Source organism: Geotrypetes seraphini, chromosome 8 (assembly GCF_902459505.1).
Source record: "Geotrypetes seraphini chromosome 8, aGeoSer1.1, whole genome shotgun sequence".
Taxonomy (NCBI): domain Eukaryota; kingdom Metazoa; phylum Chordata; class Amphibia; order Gymnophiona; family Dermophiidae; genus Geotrypetes; species Geotrypetes seraphini.
The window spans coordinates 149,257,285-149,275,221 of NC_047091.1; the positions used below are offsets into that span (position 1 = coordinate 149,257,285).

The window sequence follows — 17,937 nt, forward strand, 5'->3', positions numbered from 1 at the left end:
TGGTCCAATTTATTAGAGGAAAGTTGGCAGTTTATCTATTACTTTCAAAGATGGAATGTTTTAAATTAGGATCAAATGTCAGATTTATGTAGTGTTGGTGACCATGGAATAGATAACTTCTATATCCACCTTGCTCAGGTATTTCTAAACAAGTTAATTAAGTTTCATTAGTATTCCAGGGTTTTTTTGTTGTTGCAAATATACAGTTCTCAGCTATCAAAAAAGCTACAGATCTAGAGAAACATTCTAGTCATTACTTTAATCCAAACTAAGTTTCACTTTATCATATCTTTATCACTTTAAAATTGACTCATGCAAAGCAGCAGAAAGAGAGAAAACAAAGTCTTTCCCAAATTTATTGAATAAATGTTCTCCTTCACTTTAAATGAATCATTTTGTGATATCATTATGTTTTGCCACCTTGAAATAAATGTGTAGAAGTGAGAAGGATGGATGGGGAATACGGTACAATTATGGCCCCATTCAGGAATGAATTATGTCTCTTTTAAACTCCAATCTCATGTAAATTGCACAGAAGAATGGTAGATGTGACTCTCCCATGTAATTCACAGAGCGCAAAGATGAAACTTGTCTACATGGGTATGGCAAACAACAGACGGTTTCCTTAGGAAAGGTCTAGAGAAAGGGCAGAATCGGAGGAGGAAAACTACAGAAGCAGTACAAAACAAATTATAACCATCTATTTTTATATTCTTTCAAAAAAACCGTTGTGTGTCTATGTTAATTAAGCCTATTTTGAAGAGGATGTCGGCCCCCATTGCCCCAGGTACATTAGAAAGATTGTGAGCCTGACAGGACAGACAGAGAAAAATGCTTGAGTACCTGAATAAACTCGTGTAAACCGTTCTGAGCTCTCCTGGGAGAATGGTATAGAAAATTGAATAAATAAATATAATAAAAATAAAAAAATCGTCACGCCCATTCAGTTCCTACCTCTCTCTCTTGCCCTCCAGTCAGGCGATGGTATAGTTGTCCTCAAAATAATAAGTCAAAGACCAAGAACCCTCCTTTTACTAAGGCGTGCTAGCCAATTTAGCATGTGCTAAATATTAGTCCGCGCTAAACGCTAACGTGTCTATAGAATATAATGGGCATGTTAGCATTTAGCACGTGGAAAATCAACTAGAGCATCTTAGTAAAAGGACCCCTAATTTAGGTGCCTAACTTAGGTGCCTATTTATTTAGGTGCCTTGTATAGAATTTCCATCCAATGTCAATGACTATTGGGGCAATTTTGCTTAGAGTTTAAGTCAAACAGCATTAGCTCCATAAACTAATATGAGTGAGACAGACTGCCTTTTGCTAGGAAGAGAGAATTTTTAAAGTGAAAAAAAAAAAAAAAAGCTGGAAGAAAAGCTTATCCTAATATTAGTCTTCGTAATGTTTTATTCCCTTGCAAAAAGAACCAATAGAAGGGAAAAAAAAAAAAACCCCAAACTATTACCTACTTGTTGCTTGCTTTGTCCAGATGAGAATTATTGTGCAAAAGCAGAGTACGTAAATAATTTAAAAATAGCATAATTATCTCAGCAGTAAAAGAATGAGAGAGAACCCTAAAGAGGGCTATTAAGCCTGGTGAACTGCTTCATTGCCACCTGGGAGCAAAACAAATGCAGTCACTAGGAAGTGCTGAAACTGCAGCATGCCATGCGTGATAGATGGCTAGTGGGTCAGGCCCTGGCAGCGTTTCTTACAGACCCCATTTGGAAGAGAAATGTAGCATGGAGGACTCTTAGCACAAAGCCAATATGGCCAGCTCACTCACACACAAGAATAGAGGCTGTTTCTCTCTTAGTTAAGAGCTGAACTGTCATATACTGTAGAAATATGGAAAATGAAGGCATATAAAGACTATGTGGCCTATCCTAGGGTTACCAAACGACTGGATTTACCCGGACATGTTCTCTTTTTAGAGGACATGTCCGGGCGTCCGGACAGCTTTTCAGAACTCGGGCACTTTGTCCGGGTTTTGAAAAGCTTCCAGCTCGGGACGGAGTCGGGATAGCATCTGTAGATGGTCTGTGCATGTGTCTAGGCCCGTCCGAGCCGCGTCTTAAAAAAAAAATTTTTTTTTAACTTTTTAAAAAATCTTTTTAGCCCAGAGAGCCCGTGGTTTTAACCTGCTTAAACCCGCGGGTTAAAACCATGGGTTCGCAGTGCGGGGGAAGGGCAGGAGAGATTCAGGGTGGCAAGCAGGAGAAAACCAGGGACGAGCAGGGTGGCGATTCGAGGTGAGTAGGCAGGAGAGATCTGGGCAGAGCAGGGCAGCGATGCGGCGATTCAGGGCAAGCAGGCAGGAGAGATCTGGGCAGAACAGGATGGTGATGCGGCAGAGCAGGCAGAAGATATCCGGGAGGAGCATCGGGGCGGCAGGTAGGAGAGATTCAGGGCAGCAGATAGCAGGACATGCAGTGAGCAGGGCAGAGAGCAGAGCTTCTATGGAGTTGGAGAGTCGGAAAGACGTTTTCGACTAGTTCCCAGCAGTCGCTTTTTGGGTTTTTCGGCCAGCCCAGTCGGTTTTAAAAATTTGTTTAATGAATCGCGTCCCTGTCCACTTTGCATGCATTTCTCCTCAATTGTATGTACGGATTCGAAGCGGATCGCAGGAGAGGTTAGTGAATAGTACAGGAGGGAAATCTAGTCGCAAAGGTGTAGCAAAACGATCGGTACACGATCAGTTTGCTTTGTGAATCTAGCCTTTAGTTGCTTTTCTAGAAGTTGTATATGCCAATTCCATGCAACTTCTGAGGGGTGTTGACATGGGAGGGGCATGGAGGTGTTAGTCATGCAGAATACTAGGAGGCATAGCCCTGATTCTGTAAAAGATTTCTAAAGTTAGGCACCCAGTTTGACATGCCTAGCCAGTCTAAGTGCCGATAACAGGCAATTAGCACCTCATAATTAGCTTAAATTGAAATTAATCGGGTGGTAGATGCCTACCACTTTCAGGTAGGTGCCTAGTCCAAGGTGCCTACCAGAAAGTAGGTGTGGTTAGTAGCGAATTGTGGGCGTGTCTTGCCAGAAGGGACCTAACTTAGACACTGGTATTTAGGCCAAGAAAATCCTGTCATACATAGTGTGCGCCTAAGTTCATTTTAGGCGCCACTAGGCCCAATTCTATAAACGGTGCCTAACTTAATATTGGCATGCCCTATGTACTGCATTCCTCAGTGCCTATGTTTTAGGTGCTCTTTATAGATTCGGGGCCTATATGCCTAACTACCGTGTTTCCCCGAAAATAAAACAGTGTCTTATATGGGGGTTCAAAAAACGCATTAGAGCTTATTTTCGGGGGATGTCTTATTTTTTTTCTATGTACAACAATCATCTCTCCCTTCCTCAGCTCCACCCCAATTCTTCCCCTTTCCTTTCTCCCACTCCCATATGTAGCATCTTTTCTCCCCTCTCACCCATCCGATGGTCCAGCATTTTTCTATCCCTCCCTCTCATCCCCCTGTGCAGCAGGACCCCACTGACCCTACCACCGTGAGACTGACATACCTCCACTCCGAGGCCTCTAAAAACAGCAGCGGCGGCAGCGCTCTGAACGGGCTGCTTCGCATCCTTCCCCGCCAAGGCCTTCCCTCTGCATCAATTTTAACTAGGGCTTATTTTGGGGGTAGGGCTTATATTAGGAACATCTTAAAAAATCATGCTAGGGCTTATTTTTGGGATAGGTGTTATTTTCGGGGAAACAGGGTATGAGCAGTTAGGCATGAGCACTTACAGCAGCCTTTGACCTGGTGTAAGTGCTAGCGCCTAAATTTTGGCACAAAACTATAGATCTATGCTAGTATTCTGCACCGAGTTTGCCAGATTTCCTCTTTAAAAAAAAAAGAGGATACCTGGCCCCACCCCATTCCAGCCCCGCCCTGTTCTGCTTCCAGCTCCGCCTCATTCTTCTCAAGCCCCACCCTCACATGAACCTCAGCTCTCCTTCCCTGAGCTCAGTGCTGCATCTGGAGGACCTCTGTGCATACACGGGCATCAACACGATGATATCATGTGCATGCATGTGTATGACATCATCACATCGACAGCCGTGCATGCGCAGAGGGCCTCCAGATGTGGCCCCGAGCTCAGGGACTTCCGAAACCCGAACGAAGTGCCGAGTTTTGGAAATCCCTCTGGGCACCCAGACAGTCCTCTAAAAAGAGGATATGTCTTGGTATTCCCAGATGTTTGGTAACCCTAATTCTGCACAGAACTGCCCTTATAGAATTTGTGCTTAGAACACATCATTCTAGTGCCAAAATTTTGTCACTCTTTCTTGAATCTGCCCTGTAATAACTACAAGTCAGCTCACATCATGCACACAAGAGCAAGTAAGCACTTGTGGAGAACCAAGCATTACAGCAGCAGCTTCTGTTCCTAGCTATGCCTCTGAGGTCTGTCTGTGGCCAGGAACATTTCTTTAACTAAATGCAATCACCACTCCAGAATCGACAAATCACACAATATCATTAATCTTTGCAAAGCAGGGTGCATAAATTCGCAGTCAACTTTCAACAGGACTTCCTTTGAATGTTTCATTAAAGTTTAATTATGAGCAACAGAAAAGCTTGCTTAATTTCTGGGTAACAGAGACAGGTGAATGGAAAACGAAGGTCCCAGCTGGTCTCCAAACACCTCACAATTACAGGTAATGCACAAGGATGCTATTGCAATTTATTTATTTATTAAAATCCTAATCTATTTCCCAGCTCACCTGAACCCCCCTCCCTACCTTTGGCAGTTGGCCAGCCGGCCGGATGCTTCCTCCGTCCATTCGGCAGGCCCGTCTGAATGTCGGGTCTGCCCCTTCCCGGTGCAATGTGGGATGCACTGGGGAGGGGCCTAAGGGCCTGATTGGCCAATCGGAATCTTAGGCCTGTCTCCCAGTGCATTGTGGGATGCGCTGGGAGTGGCCTAAGATTCTGATTGGCCAGATCCCTTAAGCCTCTCCTGTACCTACATAAAGATGACACCTGCAGGCATAAGGGGTATTGTTGTGGTATAAAGATAGTTATAGTAAGTTTCTGATGGGTTTTGGAGGGCCCACCATATAATATAAGCAAGTTAAAATGACAACTGTACCTGGGATTTTTAATTTGACATTCTCTGCAATAATCCTTAGAGTGCCCTTCTTCTGCGCTCAGGAATGCTCAGCTGTCTGTGAACAGTTTGCTAAGAATACTAACTACTTGGACGTCCGAAAAGATTGATTTTGCGTGTTTTTCATGTGGACATCTTTACATTTGAGAATGGCCAAAAAAGACAGACGTACTAAAGACCAAAATGTCTACTATAGGTCATTCTCCCCCCCAAAAAAAGAAAGATAGACGTCTTGTTGTTTTGAGAATGGACGCTTCCTCTGCTACATTTCTGGACGTCTTTCCCAAAACATCCAAACTCAGTCTTAGACATCCTATCGAAAATGCCCCTGCATATGTTCTAGCATCTAGCAAAAGCTAAATCAGTTAGTGCCTCTTGACGAAGTCCCCCTTTAGTGTCTTCTCTAAGGTTCATAGCATTCTCGGCTAGAGTTGCAAGCACTGCTAGCAACTAGAGTCCAAGGAAACTTATCTGCTGAAACAACAGCACCAACCAATTGCATAAATTTTGAATTCTTAAATAATTAAGTAAAACAAGTTATGCTTTGTTGCCGAAGTTGCTTACTGCTGCAGAATTATTTCTCTTTTTACAAATTCCTACAGTACCAATGCTATTTTGCATAAATTATTGAGTAAAAATAAAGATCATGATTATATGTTGCACGGCATTTTTAACAGTCTCTTTTGCAGACAGCAATTTAGCATTCTTCAAGATCATGAAGGGCATAGAAAGGGTAGACAGGGACAGATTTTTCAAATTATGGGGAACCACAAGTACAAGGGGGCACTCAGAGAAATTGAAAGGGGAAAGGTTTAGAACAAACGCCAGGAAGTTCTTTTTCACTCAGAGGGTAGTGGATACATGGAACGCGCTACCGGAGGATGTGATAAGCAGGAGCACACTACAGGGCTTCAAAGAGGGTCTGGACAGGTACCTGGAGGACAAAGGGATTGAGGGGTACAGATAGAGGTAGAGGTAGGTAATAGGGATAGGATTAGAGGCAGTTACAAAATTAGTCAGGGACACTGTTCAGGCAATTAGGCCTGATGGGCCGCCGCGAGAGTGGACCGCTGGGCAGGATGGACCTCTAGTCTGCCTCAGCGGAGGCAACTTCTTATGTTCAGGAACCGACGGGATTTCCAGTGGGTTAGCAGCTTTGTTCATTCATGTATAACTGTGCTGCCCATACAAATGAGCAACGTGGAATACTTTTCACATGAACTTGCGCTCAAGAGATGGCCAAGCAAACATTCAATACGTCAACATAACACAACATAATAGCAAATTTCTAGCCCGCATAACCTTTAGTTCAATGCGGTTAACAAAAGATTATGCTATAGGAAAATACAGAGATAATGTGATGCACAGAAATTTAGCTAGCCCCAAATTTAGAGAAAACAAGTCTTCAAAAGTTTTCTGTAATGTTTATAAGATATAGATCTAAAAAGTAAGGGACCGAAATCTTTGTCATAAGAAGCAGCTTGATAGGAAAGACAGTGCCCATGATGTGTCTTACTTTTACAGCCCTTTGCTGAAGGAACATAAGAGGATAAGAATTGCCGCTGCTGGGTCAGACCAGTGGTCCATCCTGCCCGGCAGTCTGCTCACGCGGCAGCCCCCAGGTCATAGACCAGTGCTCTAAATGAGTCCAGTCTCACCTGCTTACGTCCCAATTTAGCAGGAACTTGTCCAGCTTAGTCTTGAAACCCTGGAGGGTGTTTTCCCCTACAACAGACTCTGGAAGAGCGTTCCAGCTCTCCGCCACTCTCTGGGTGAAGAAGAACTTCCTTACGTTTGTACGGACTCTATCCCCTTTCAGCTTTAGAGAGTGCCCTCTCGTTCTCCTTACCTTGGAGAGTGTGAACATAAATAGGGCATGAGATTTTCTACTCCTCTCATGTGTTACGATAACAAATCTATCAATAAGATATGATGGGGCAACACCAAAAGCAACCTTATAATATAAACATCCCAATAACCAAAAACCTTCAAAATATGTGGAGGAGTATATAATCTGCAAATACTGGAACCAAAACTCATCCAAAAAGTCTTGCAAAGACTGAGACAGGCACTGTTCCCTAAGGTGCATGGAATTTCAAGGAACCTACCTGCCTCTAGCTTAGGGTGTGTCAGTTTTAAGCAGTGGCGTACCTAGGGTATGTGGCACCCGGGGCCCATCATTTTTTGACACCCCCCCCCCCCCCCCATGTAAAAAAATTTTTTTTTTTTTTTTTTGCAATAACCATGAAATGGAATAAATGGTCAGAATAGAAACAGGCAGTGAAAATTTTCTTTTATTGAACCTCATATATGTAACCATTATTCCAAACATAACAAAACATAAATTATGTCTAAATTGTCATGACATTAGAAGTACATATGGAGTAGTTGCAGGCAGTGGCGTACTTAGGGTATGTGGCACCCAGGGCCCATCATTTTTTGACACCCCCCCCATCTATATGAAAAATATGATTTTTAGTACCAATCTACATATCGCACCACAAGAGTGTACCTAGGAAAAGGCTGCATCTTAAACACTGCAGTGAGCACTAGAACACCAACACATACATTGTAAAACTAAACAAGCCAGATCCCGCACAGTCAATTGGTCCTGTAGTCAATGCCAACTGAAAACTATGTCTTTTTCATACACACAGAACAGAGATACACCCTCGCCCAAAATGGAATAATCACAAACTAAAAATAGAAATATGTAGACAAAAGTTAAACTGATCCGCCAAGAAACCAGACCCTGGATACAATGCAACACCACAAAAAACAGTAACACATGTCCTCTAATACAGTGCAAAATATAAAGACAGTAGATGTAAATTTGAAAAAACTGATACATAACAATCACCACTTTATAAATTAACAAATAAAAATAAAACAAATAATGAGATATAAAAAAATACAATTTTATTGGACTAATCCCCCTAAGCTCGGTCCCCATCCCCGCAAACCACCTGATTCCATCCACACAAGCCTTGAATTGTTTATATTAAAGTATAAAAAGAAACAATATTCTGTACAATTGTCAATTTATAAATCAGCGTCTTCTCCCCACTCTCTTCCCCATTTCCCTTCAGCATCCTCAGCCCACTCTCTCTCCACTTTCCTTCAGCGCACGCACATAAAAACAAGCAAGTAATTTTATATCATTTTCATTCTATTCATTCATAGAAATTAAAGTCTAGATAATGCCAGTCACATAACAAAACATGATTTTACAAAAATAATTCCCTGCAGTCAAGCCTGCAAGGATTATTAGATGTCTTTCAGCAGTTCCCCTCCCTCCCTCCCCCTTACCTTTGTGGCCAAGTCAAAATGATCTACCAACAATAAAATTTTAAAAACACAAAGCACGCTGTACGCAGAGAAAATGTTAATTATCATTTATATTCTGCGGGTTTTCAAAGAGGTCAAGGCAGATGACTTTATGCAATGTCACCTCAGTAACAACTATACAAAAATAGACAAATATTCCCCCTCCCTTTTTACTAAACTGCGATAGCGGTTTTTAGCGTAGGGAGCTGCGCTGAATGCCCCACGCTGCTCTTGACGCTCATAGGCTCCCTGCGCTAAAAAACTCTATTGCGGTTTAGTAAAAGGGGGCCATAGTGCAAAATATAGACAGCAGATATAAATTTTCAAAACGGACACATTTTGATCACTAAGTTGAAAATAAAATCATTTTTCCTACTTTTTTGTCTGGTGATTTCATGAGTCTCTGGTCCTTCTTCTGATCCTTCTTCTTTCTCTCTCCCCCTGGCTCCCCTCTTTATTTCTGCCTTTCTTTCTCTCTCCTCCTGGCCCCCCTCTTTCTTTCTGCCTTTCTTTCTCTCCCCCTTGACCCCCCTCTTTATTTCTGCCTTTCTTTCTCTCCCCTTGGTCCCCCTCTTTCTTTCTGCCTTTCTTTCTCTCTCCCCCTGGCCCTCCTCTTTCTTTCTGCCTTTCTTTCTCTCCCCCTTGACCCCCTCTTTATTTCTGCCTTTCTTTCTCTCCCCTTGGTCCCCCTCTTTATTTCTGCCTTTCTTTCTCTCCCCTTGGTCCCCCTCTTTCTTTCTGCCTTTCTTTCTCTCTCCCCCTGGCCCCCCTCTTTATTTTTTCCTTTCTTTCTCTCTCCCCCTAGCCTGCACAAAGCCATCGTGCCGATTTCTTCACTTCCACGATTCTTTCCCTACCCTCACCCCCAAGCCAGCAGCCGATTTCTCCCTGCTCCTTCCCCGATGTCCTGAACTTCATCGGGCAGCAGCAGCATTCACAATTCACTGATGTTGCCCGCTTCAGGCCTTCCTCTCTGTCGGGTCCTGTCTTCATGAAAACTGGAAGTAGGCAGGACCCGGCAGAGAACAAGGCCTGAAGCCGGCAACAGCAGCGAATTGTAAACGCTGCTGCTGCCCGAAGAAGGTAATGGAGCACCGAGGCAGTCCGCTTCTCCCCCCTCCCAGCCGAACCCCCGCTGACCCTCCTATCTCCCCCCCCCCCGTGAACCTTTCCGACCTTCCCAGCGAGAGCAGCAAACCTCCTTCGCGGCTTTCTCCTCCCTCTGCCGCGTTACTGATGACGTCATCAGTGATGCGGCAGAGGGAGGATAAAGCCGACGCTACTGGAGGGAGGTTTGCTGCTTTCGCTGGGAGGGTCAGAAAGGTTCACTTGGGGGGGGGAGAGAGATAGGATGGTCAGCGGGGTTTCGGCTGGGAGAGGGGAGAAGCGGTCTGCCTTGGTGCTCCAAGGCCTGGCGCCATTACCTTTTTCGATAATGGCGCCGATGCTGCTTTCGCTGGGAGGGTAGGAGCGCGATAGGGACCGGGCCAGCTGTGCACCCCCCCCTAAGGCGGCACCCGGGATGGACCTCCCCCTCGCCCCCCTTGGTACGCTACTGCCCTGGGGAAACAGCCTGCAACAAGATCGCGCGATGCCAGAGATCTTTGCCTGCTTCGGCTGTTTCCTCCGCCGCGGTCCCGCCCCTCCTCTGACATCAGAGGAGGGGCAGGACCGTGGCGGAGGAAACAGTTGAAGCAGGCAAAGATCTCTGGCATCGCGATCTTGCTGCAGGCTGTTTCCAGAAGCGACACCCGGCGCATGGGGGGGTAACTGGACCGGACCGGGAGCACCCCCTCAGGGCTTGGTACCCGGGGCGGATCTCCCCCCCCCCCCCCCCCCCCTTGGTACGCCACTGGTTTTAAGGACAGATTTCTATTTTTTCAAACAACTAGGGACTAACTCCTCCCCCACTTTTTTACAAAACCATGCTAGAATTTTTAGCGCTGGTTGCAGCAGTAACAGCTCCGACGTTCATAGAATTCCTATGAACAATGGATCTGTTACCACTGCGGCCAGCGCTAAAAACAAACAAACCACATTATAGTTTTGCAAAAGGGGGGAGGTGTTAAATTATGCAGTTTTCCATGCTGAATTTAAAGCTATCTTCAGAAACTACGCAAAGTGTCTTCCCTATATCAAATCAGTTAACAGAAGCTAGGGTCCACCTTGGTGATTAGCGCCCAAGAAAAGGATCTGGGTGACATCGTAGACAATACGATGAAACCTTCTGCCCAATGTGTGGTGGCAGCCAAAAAAACAAACAGGATGCTGGGAATTATTTTTAAAAAGGGATGGTTAACAAGACTAACACCCTCCTTTTCTAACGCATAGCGTGGGTTTTAGCACCAGCAGTGGCGGTAACTGCTTTGACGCTGATAGAATTCTTATGAGCATTGGAGCAGTTACCGCTGCTAACGGTAAAGGAGGGGGTAAAAATGTTATAGTGCCCCTGTATTGCTCCATGGTGCAACCTCATCTGGAGTATTGCATTCAATTCTGGTCTCCTTATCTCAAGAAAAATATAGCGGCACTAGAAAAGGTTCAAAGAGGAGAGACCGAGATGATAAAGGGAATGGAACTCCTCTCGTATGAGGAAAGACTAAAAAGGTTAGGCTTTTCAGCTTGGAAAAGAGACGGCTGAGGGGAGATATGACTGAAGTCTACAAAATCCTGAGTGGAGTAGAACGGGAACAAGTGGATCGATTTTTCATTCCATCAAACATTACAAAGACTAGGGGACACTCGATGAAGTTACAGGGAAATACTCTTAAAACCAATAGGAGGAAATTTTTTTTTACTCAGGGAATAGTTAAGCTCTAGAACGCGTTGCTAGAGGTTGTGGTAAGAGCGGATAGCGTAGCTGGTTTTAAGAAAGGTTTGGACAAGTTCCTGGAGGAAAAGTCCATAGTCTGTTATTGAGAAAGACATGGGGGAAGCTACTGCCTGCCCTGGACCGGTAGCATTTAATGTTGCTATTCTTTGGGTTTTGGCCAGATATTAGGGACCTGGATTGGCCATCGTGAGAACGGGCTACTGGGCTTGATGGCATTAGTCTGATCCATTAAGGCCATTCTTATGTTCTTAGAAATTAAATAATATTTATTTGAATGTATAAATAGTTTGAACTACATCTGTAGTCAAATAATTTGACTTTACAAATGTCATTTGTGCAGTTAATTTAATGTTACCGTATATACTCGAATATAAGTCGATCTGAATATAAGTCAAGACCCCCATTTTCCCTCCAAAAGGAAGAAAAATAGTTGACTCGAATATAAATCGGGTGACTTAATATTCAAGTCCCCTGCCCGGATCTGCACCTAGCACCCTCCCTGCCAGGCACTGCACCCAACTCCCTTCCCTCTATCCCCTGTCAAGTTCTGCACCCAGCCCCCTTCCTTCTCTCCCTCTTGGAAGCCAGTCAGGAAGCCGCTCAGTGCCAAGCAGCATCATCAAAGTGCGCTCCTGCTCGGTGCCGCTCAGTGGCTGAAGAAACCGGAACTCACGGCAGTGACCGACTGACCGGGTTAGCAGTAGGGCAGGAGCGCGGAAAGCTCGCTCCTGCCCACTGCACCTCTGGACCACCAGGGATCAGAAGAGAAGGTACGACGGACAGGGCAGGGAGGGGGTCAGGGTGCAGAGCCTGGCAGTGCCCTGCAATAAGTCTGGGAAGGAGGCGCTTGCCCGAATATAAACCGGGCATCCCATTTTTGGGCCTCCAAACCCCAGTTTATATTTGAGTATATACGGTATTTAACAAAATTCAGCAAAGAGGCCATATCTTGTTTGTTTCTGTTTTGGCTCATGAGCTGCCTGCTGACCATCTGACCCCTAATATAATGTTCCCATCTCTCCTGACTGTACACAGCCTCAGTTGTTATTTTTGCAGACCTTTCTAAGGACCAGGTGTGTGATGCCAAGTTTGGAACCACCATGGGCTTGCTCAGAAATGCCTTGATCTCTGCTGTTGTCAAGTTAGAGGTAAGAGGAGGCTTAGGGACTCCAGAGCTCCAGTCAAGTAATTGGGTGAGTGTAGTTGCCTCAGTGTTGATGGATGATGTTTTCCTGGGTCTTACCCTGCTGTCTCCAAGCTGTGTCTTCTCATCTCCTTCATCTCTGATCTTCAATATCTTTTTCACTACATCTCTTCTCTCCTGTTCCTCTTCACTGCACAACATAAACCCCCCTTTTACAAAACTGCAGAAACGATTTTTAGCGCAGGCCGGTACACTGAGGCCCTGATTCTCTAAAGTGCATCCCGATTTTAGGCGTCCTACAGCTGTCTAATCAGCCAATCGGGATGCACGTTTTTTTAAAAAAAAATGCTTCCCAGGCAAGCCTGAAGGCACCTACGGGAGCCTGGGGAGACCCGCAAGATGCCTAAGCTCGTCTAAGGGCCTTAGGCGGGCCTTAGGCTGAACCTAGGCGGCCCTACGCATCTCCCTAGTAGAGGAGAAGCTTAAAATGTAGGCCAGCAAAATGCTGGCCTACATTGTAAGTAGACGCGGCCACTATACTTATCGCGGCAAGGGATCTCTCTGCCGCTATAAGTATAGCGGGCCGTGGCCCCCTGACCAGGAAGGTGCCCAAACCCTCTGCCCGAAGACGCACCTCCCCCCCCGACACTACCGACCGCCCCCCCCCGACACTACCGACCGCCCCCCCCCCCCCCGACATTACCGATTCCCCCCCCCCCCCCCCCCGACAATATCGATAGCTGGCAGGACGGTGCCCAATCCCTCCTGCCCAAAGATGCACCCCCCCGGCGCTAACCCCCCCCAAACCTCCACTCCACCAAACCTGTTCTTAGAAGGGTCTTGCTCGTCTTGAGCCGGCAGGCACGCCTCGTCGAAATGAAGCGGGCCCGCCCCTTCCCGGCCCATCCCGCCGAAGCCTAAGGCCTGATTGGCCCAGGCTCTAGAAGCCTGGACCAATCAGGCCTTAGGCATAGCGGGTCCGCCCATCCCCACTTAATCTAAGGCCTGATTGGCCTGATTGATTGCGTTGCTCCTGACGCTCATAAGAACTCCATGAGTGTTGGGAGCTGCACAGAGAATTCAGCACGCCTGACTGCGCTATAAACTGCTTCCGCAGTTTTGTAAAGGTGGGGGATACTTTGCAGAACAGACTCGCTGTAACCATGCCAAGCTGACCTAGGCTCAGGAGTCATCTAAGGCAGTGTTTTTCAACCTTTTTTGGGCAAAGGCACACTTGTTTCAAGAAAAAAATCACGAGGCACACCACCATTAGAAAATGTTAAAAAATTTAACTCTCTGCCTATATTGACTATATATAAAGTAATTCTCTTGAATAGGAATCAAATAAACACAAAGAAAGTATTTTATAATTACTTTATTACGAAATAAAAATTATAAAAATTATAAAATACTTTATTCAGTGCGAAACCTGGGCCTGTTTGGCTGAACACAAAGCTGATATTCTGGCTGGAATCGAAGAAAGACACACACTTAGCTCTTCGTCAACAGCTCTCAGTCTCTCTCTGTATTTGGTTTTTATAGCATACAAAAATAGACAAATATACCCTCCATCCTTTTTATTAAACCACAATAGCAGTTTTTAGCGCAGGGAGCTGCGCTGAATGTCCAGCGCTGCTCTTGACGCTCATAGGCTCCCTGCGCTAAAAACCACTATTGCGGTTTAGTAAAAGGTGACCATATTGTAAAATATAGACAGCAGATATAAATTCAGAACTGTGCATAGTAAGTGAAGGGAAGTTTTCATCTCTGGGAATTTACCCAGTTAACTATTAAGTTATTTGGGCAAATTCCTTTGAAAACTGTGGTAATACTGCCTCCACTTTGCTAAATTTAAAATAAAATCATTTTTCCTACCTTGTCTGGTGATTTCTGGTTGCACTTTCTTCTTCTGACTGTGCATCCAATCTTTCTTCCCTTCTATCAGCCTGTATGCTTTCTCTCCTCCACACCTCATTCCCTCCCCCAACTTTTTCTTCCTCTCTCCCTGACCTTTCTTTCTTTTTTTCTGTTTCTCTTCTTTCCTTCTGTTTCCCTGCCTGCCCCCTTTCTTTCTTTCTCCCTGCTGTTCCCCAAGCCACTGCCACTGCCGCTGCCATCGGGAAACAGGACCCACCAATGGATAACAGGCCCCAAAGCCGACGCCGACGCATGCTCTCCCTGACGTCAATTCTACAATCGGAGAGGAAGTTCCGCCCAGCCAGGCAGCGATTGGCTGGCCCGAACTTCCTCTCCGACTGCAGAATTGACGTCGGGGAGAAGAAGACTTATCGGCTCGATAGATTAGATCGCCAAGACAAAGTGAGTCCTGGGTGATCGACTCACTTTGCCTTGGCGAGCTACTGGCGCCCCTGCCTCGGGCCCCCTGTCAGCTCCGGGCCCGGCGGCCCTGCGGCACACCAGGCAACATCTCGCGGCACACTAGTGTGCCGCGGAACAGCGGTTGAAAAACACTGATCTAAGGAAATACTTTTTTACAAAAGGGTGGTAGATGTGCAGAACAGTCTCCCGGAAGAGGTGGCGGAGACAGAGACTGTGTCTGAATTCAAGAAAGCGTGGGACAGGCACATGGGGATCTCAGAGCAGTGTCTCTCATGGCAAAGTGTGTCCCAAAGAGATTTCATGAGACATTCCAGAATTTTACTTTATTTTTTTAAAATGCCCTTCATAAGTATACACTAGAATAGATGACATGTATGTCGCGTACGTAAGAGTCTGTCAATATTATCAGTGTCTGTATGCATAAGTATACAACTGCCCAGACAAGCATCCTTCTTTGATGTGATTGGCCTTGAAACCTAACATCAAGTAATTTTATTTTTATTTTTTATGCAGTAGTTATCCTAATCTGAGCAACAAAGCAATCAACGCTTTGTTACCATTTGGATATTCTTATCTTTGCGAACTTGGATTTTCAGCTCTGACAGAAATTAATTTTTTTTTTTTAAAAAAGAGAACTGTAGATGATGGATGATGAAATGTGTGATTGCTTGTTGACTATCGAGCCACATTTTGAGTTAATTTGCACTCAAAAACAAGCACATCCATTTCATTGATTAGCAATTCTATTCTATCTACTTTAGTTTCACTGTTGTTACAATTACCCATACATAGCTTAAAGAACTTTAAATAACTCTCAAATATAATTTCAGATATAATGTGCCGCAAAAAACATTTACTCTGTTTAGTGTGCCGGAGCTAAAAAAGTTTGAGACACTGTCTTAGAGAGAGGATGCGATACCATATTCCGGAAGAAACTGAAAACTCATTTATTTGACACTTAATCACCTGTTTCCCCTCCTTCCCCCTTCCCCCCTCTCCCTACCCCCCTCCTACCCTCCTATTCTCTTCTTCCTCACTTCCCCTTCTCCATCCTCTTCCCTCTCTATAAGTCACCTTGAGCCTACCTAGGTATGAGCAACGCAGAAATAGAAGATTAGATTATATGTGCATTCTACAACCATGTGCAATGATTGATTTGAAACACAAGACATAGAAGGGATATTGTTCTCTATTTGGTCTTAGAGCACAATTTTATTCAAATAACCGTTTTTTTTGTGCACTATAAGACATACCTGACCATAAGACGCACCCTAGATTTAGAGGAAAACAAGAAAAAAAACATTCTGAACCAAATTGTGTACTAATATATACCAGGCTGCGCACCCAGTGCCACTCACTCCCTGCCAGGCTCTGCACCTAATTCCACACTCCTTGCCAGGCTCTAGTACCCTGTCCCCCTTCCCTTCTAGGCTCTGCACCCTGTCCACCCTCCCAACCAGGCTCTACAACCAGCCCCCTTCCCTCCCTGCCTTACCAGGCTATGCAGTCAGCCCTTCTCCCTGCCAGGCTCTGCACCCTGTCCCCCTGCCCTGTACCCTATACTCCCTCTAGTGGTAGGCCAGGATGGGGTATAGGATAGGTCTAAGTGGTAGGCAGTCCCAGCCCCCCTCTCAGCACCTTTAAATTCTGGTGGTCCAGTGGTGTATCAGCAGGAGCGAGCTTTCTGCGCTCCTGCCCCTCCCTCACTGGACGGCTACCTCCTCATTATGTCAGGGCCAGCGGCACACAAGGCAGGAGTGAGCTTTTCGTGCTCTAGCTTGGTTCCGCGCCGCTTCCTAAATGGCTGCTATCAATTCTCGTGAGTCCCGCAAGAACTGACGGCAGCCATTGAGGAAGCGGCTAACCATAACACTACAATTAAAAAGACAAAAAAAATAATTAAACAGACATACCAATAAAAAACTATAAAACAAAACAAAAACAGCTCATATAAAATCAGAAACAGATTAAGACAACAACTAAAAGTATAATCAATGCCTCTCCCAGGAGTTTAATAGAAAGTAGGAAGGAGCAGCAATCATCAACCAAACCCCCCTCACCCATAACACTCGCCTCCCACTTTTCCCCTCAGTTGCAAGGAAAATGAAGGCTTTAACTTTCTTTCTCCGTGCCAACTAATTAGTCTCCTGATGCAGCACTAAGAGAAGAGTATTTCACCATTCAGGGCCAACTATAAATAGAGGTTTATGTAGGTGTCAGGTCACCACTGAAGAGACAAGTCAAAGGGTCTTTTTGCTTTGGGAGATGTTTCAGTAAAAAAGGAAAATGTTAATTTGAGGTGTTAGGGCTGTTAATAACTCAGCTCCATGGTAAGAGACAGAAATTAAGAAATGGAATCAGATGAATGATGGGGTTTGTGCACTTACTGACTCAATATCTGTGTTGGTTTTAGTATGTTTTTGCAGATTCCGATATTTATTTTAAAAATTTCTACACCGTTTTATATCAAAACGGTTCACAAAATTATTACATACATAAAGGGCTCCTTTTACACAGGTGCGCTAGCGTTTTTAGCGCACGCACCGGATTAGCATGCGCTACCCAAAAAACTACCACCTGCTCAACAGGAGGCGGTAGCAGCTAGCGCGTGCGGCATTTTAGCGCGCGGCATTCCGCGCGTTGAGGCCGTAACGCACCTTTGTAAAGGGAGCCCAAAATGTTTTTAAAAATCTGGACAAGTAGAAACAGACAGCTTTAATTTTAACAACACTCAGTGCTCAGAAAAAAATGCATCAACAAATAATTGTTTTTAACAGTTTTCTAAATGAGCTCCTATCACTGCATTTCCGAATTTGGCTAACAAGGGCATTCCATAGTTTTACCCCTGCGCATGAAAAGGTCATTGCATTGGTCTCCACATATTTTGGGTTGACATTTGTTTTCAACAATGCAGAATTTTCCGAACGCAGTGATCTTGTTCTTTGTTCTGTAAAGCCATTTTGAGCCCCTTGGGAAACAACAGCATATGGAAATTTGCTAGGGATCAGGATCTAATTAATAAAAGAAACACTGTCACGCAAAGTACATTTTCTTTGTGTAAATGGTTACAAATGTGCCTACTTTCTAGTGACAGATCTTGGGTTTGTAAAAAAGAAAAATCAGCTGCTGCAGCGAGATGAGAGACCTTGGCACTATTACAGAATAAAGGTTACTGCCA

At 44.9% G+C, this 17,937-nt stretch overlaps 1 protein-coding gene across 1 annotated transcript in view; it reads right to left on the reverse strand.

Moving 5' to 3' along the window:
• The window catches only part of TMEM132B (transmembrane protein 132B), a 709,727-nt gene that overhangs the window by 211,002 nt on the left and 480,788 nt on the right, over positions 1 to 17,937 (reverse strand). The gene's annotated exons all lie outside the window — the stretch shown is intronic.